Consider the following 4,341-nt stretch of genomic DNA (forward strand, 5'->3'; position numbering starts at 1 on the left):
AGAGACCAGAAGAACTTCATCTCTGTCACTGAAGAAATTGACTGAACTATATGAGATTTCCAATGGCTTCACTCGAAGGGATTGGTAGGTGTAGGATTTTGAGTTGAGCATCACATGGAAATTTTTCCTTAGTATTTCCTCGACCCCCTTTAACAGTACGGTGTTTTCTATGACTCAAGAAAGAGAAAATGAAACTACGAAAACAAAAGTCTTCACGCTTCATGTTCCTCGAATGAATACCAAGTCTTCACGGTCACACCATTTTCTTCACTTTCAAAGTCTTCAGAAAGTCTTCAGAATACCAAAGTCTTCAGACGAAGAACTTCATTTTTAGGGGTCGACTTTCTCTGTAAATATCAAACTCCTCATAGACTTATAGACCTATGTACACTCATAAACACATTAGTCCCTTAACCTATAAGTCTTCAATACACCAAAATCACTAAGGGGCACTAGATGCACTTACAATCTCCCCCTTTTTGGTGATTGATGACAATATAGGTTAAGTTTTCAACGGGGATAAACATATGAAGTGTAACTACTAATATTGAGGAATTTGATTGCAAGATATAGAAGAACTCCCCCTGAAGATGTGCATAGTGAGGAATTTGCTTTTGAAGCAATGCACACTTGAAGAGTTGAATCATGGAGATCTCCCCCTATATCTTGTAATTCATACACGCATTTGATATATAACAGTGAAGAATTTGAAATGCATGATGAAATATGGTGACTAATGTAATTCAGCATGCGTGCAATAATATTAATGAGGAATAAGCATGCAGAAAAATGTATCAAGAGTATTAGAGCACCATCGGGTTTAAGTTTACAACTCGATCCAATAAAGTCGCAGAAGAACAAGAGTTGTAACTTAACAAAAAAATGCCCATATAGAAAGACCCGCTTGAAGACTAACTCAAAATTCTCCCCCTTTGTCATCAAATGACCAAAAGGATCGAATATGAGGACTAACGCCCCTGAAGAATATCAAGTTGATGAAGGAGCGCCAGCGTTGTTGGGGTCGTTTGTTGTAGTAGGGCCTGCCGCAGTGTCGTCCTAGTCTTCATTTTCATCAGTGTCGCGTGATGAAGAATATGAGCTGGCCACCAGAGAAGGAACCTTGACCTTCTTGAATTTCTTCGGTGGAGGTGCAGACCAGTCAAAATCTTCTTTGAGACCCATGTTCTTCAGATCTTCTTCACCATACAGATGTGACGGGATTGCCCAGGTGCGACCGAAGACTTGATGGAGGTAGTAGTGGTTTTTCTTCACTGCATTGTGTGTGGCAGTCATGTTGTGAAGAAGTGAACCAAACTGACGCTTAACCCATTTGTGATTTCGATCCACCTTCTAGTGAAGACTAAGCAGAAGTTCACGGTCAGTCATCACGCGCGGAGCAGTGGCTTGAGGAGTGGACTTGGGTGCATTGGCAGAGTCATGTGTGGCAGAGTCATCATTGGTGGAATAAGATGCAGCTTTGCGAAACTGACAATCCAATGGACGAATGCCTTCATCTATTACAGCTGGTGCCTTGCCCTTTCCATCAACTGAGGAATATGCCTGCTTGAGGACTTCAATTGGGGGCAAGTAGCTGAGGTGATTCTGGAAATCAGCTTTGTAGTTGAGTGAAGACCTTGTCCTGAGGAATCTCATAATCCAAGGTGCATAAGGCTTCAGCTCAAATGGAGACAGTGCAACATTGTCCATAGTCCTCATGAAGAAATCGTGATAATTGACAGGAATGCCATGAACAATGTTGAATACCATATTCTTCATGATGCCAACAACTTCCTCATCAGATGAGTCGTGGCCTTTGATAGGACTGATTGTCCTCGTAAGAATACGATAGACAGTTCTGGGCACGTACAGCAATTCCTTCACGAGGAATTTGGTTCTTGGTGCCTGACCTGGCTTCAAAGGTTTCATCAGCACCTGCATGTAATGATGTGTGAGCTCAGGTTCACTGTAGATGCAGTGAGCTTCTTCAAGGGGAGGACTGAGTGGTAGAGCACGAAGCAATTCAGAGGCTGGTGCAGTGTAGTGAGTGTTTTCAGACATCCAGTCCAACACCCAGGAATTCACATCTTCAGCATCTCCAGTGATGTGCAGCGTTGCATAGAATTGAAGAATCAGTTCTTCATTCCAATCGCAGATGTCAGAGCAAAAGTTTAGCAGTCCAGCATCGTGAAGAACACTGAGGACTGGTGCGAAGCACGGCAGAGATTCCATATCCACGTGAGGAATATGCTCATGGTAGAAGATCTTCTCCTTGTTGAACAGCACTGAGGAATAGAAATTGGCTTGACTAGCAGTCCAGAAACACCTCTTCCTAATGCGAGCAGAGTTATATGGGTTGTAATCTTCGAAGAATACGTGCTCGCCGAAGAAATCATCAGCCTTGAACTTTTGCTTGCATGAGAATGGGTCCTTTGGCTTCGGCAGAGGAGTGTCAGTGAGTTGCATCATGACCTCAGGAATCTCAATCGCAAATTCTTCAGGCTGAGGAATTTCTGGTTCCTCCTTAATGACAGTCTGCGTCGTTGGTTGTTCAGCAGCAGCAGTTTCTTCAGCATTAGTGGCTGGAATTTCCTCATGGACAGATGCAGTGGGATGAGTTTCTTCAGAGCCCATATGTACAATTTGTGTGGGGGACTGAGGAATTTGCTGTAGAGGGGTGAACATTGGTGAGTTTGGATGCTGACTTTTCCAAAATTCATCACTGATTACGGGTATGGAGCAGCCAATGTCCACATCTTCATCTTCCATTTCTTCAATGCCAGCCTCTTCAGCTGTGAACTGAGGCATAGGCGAGGAGATGATAGGTGTTGAAGGGATCGCATCCACTTCAATTTCTTCATCCAACGGTTCAGACGAAGCAGCAAAAGGAGTTTCTTCATCAGATCCGCTGGGGATCACATATTCTTCATCAAAAGGAACAAGGTCCTTTGATGGCCTGGTTGAGATGGGAACAGCATCAATCGGATTTGCAAATGAACTTGTCATAGGCTTAATTTTCTTCGGAGCTGAAGAATCTGAAGCAGCTGATGCTTTCCTTTTCTTCACTGCAGCATGCTCTGCAGCCTTGGTCTTCTTCACATCCGATGCAGATGGAAGGATTGGAGTTGAAGTTGGTGCAGGAGAAGCTGAGGAATCTGGTTGATTTTCTTCAGGCACAACTGATGCAGTTGCCCTGAGTTCTTCAGTTTCTTCATGCGGACCACTAGTGGGTGCCCTGGCAATTTCTTCAGTGGCTGGAATGCAGTCATCAGCCCTGGAACTCACATTTTCTTCAGCAGCCTGATTGTCATCAGCGGTGCTGGCATTTTCTTCAGTAGGCTGAGCAGATGCTTCAGCCTGAGGAATTTCCTGTTGCGTTGGGGCTGCAACATTGGAAGTGAAGTTATCCGCAAGTTTCACAAAACGAACCTTGGCTCCAAGCCAATCAGCATGATATGCGTCAAAGTCATCACTGAGTTTCTTAATCTCAGTCTGAATAGTGACAAGTTCTTCAGTTGTCATAGAGACAACGTTTTTCTTCAGATAGCGCTCTTTCTTGTACTGCGCTTTCTTGATCTTCCTGGCCTTCTCAAATTTCCACTTTTCTTCTTGAATGAAGTGGGTCAGCATGTGACTTTGGCCAGGAGTCAGCTTGAAGTCAGGCAAGGGAGTGTTGGGGTCCTTGTGCCAGACATCAATGTAGTCGAGGATCAACTTGGGATCCAAAAGCAGTGGCACCTCTGATCCTTTGGCCCTAGCGGCCCTGACTTGCCTGTCTCTGATGATTTCTGCAAGTTCATCATCATCAGCTTCGTCTTCTTCAGACGGTACTTCGAAAGCGACTTGTTTCTTTTGAGGACTTGGGCGAGGACCTCGTCCAGCAGTGGCCTTTGTCTTCAGCAGTGAGGGGCCAGCTGAGGAACTTGGTGCAACTGAGGAACTAGCTGAGACACCTGAGGCAATGGAGATGCCTGCAGTCCTTTGGCACGAGGCGAGATGCACAGGTGCTGAGGATTTAGTCGGAACAACTAAGGGCTTTGGCGGAGGAGCTGAGGACTTTGGAGGAACAGGAGCAGCATGAGGAATTGGCCGTGAGGGCTTTGAGGATTCTGGCCGTGAGGGCATTGCTGAGGAACTTGGCCTTGAGGGCATTGTTGGTGAAGCACTTGGCTTGCGCGCGGGCTTCTTTGACATAGCCTTCTTTGGCTTGACAGCAAAGGCCTCAGCAGAGGCAGCAGCAGCAGCAGAGTCTTCATTGAATTTCCTCACTTCTTCTTTGGCTTGCTTAGCCAACTTGGCTTGGCGCTTGGCCCATTCATCAGGATAGTCCTCACCGCGCTTGAG

The sequence above is a fragment of the Triticum urartu genome, chromosome 2A (genome assembly GCF_056163025.1).
Source record: "Triticum urartu cultivar PI428250 chromosome 2A, HENAU_Tu73, whole genome shotgun sequence".
Lineage (NCBI taxonomy): Eukaryota > Viridiplantae > Streptophyta > Magnoliopsida > Poales > Poaceae > Triticum > Triticum urartu.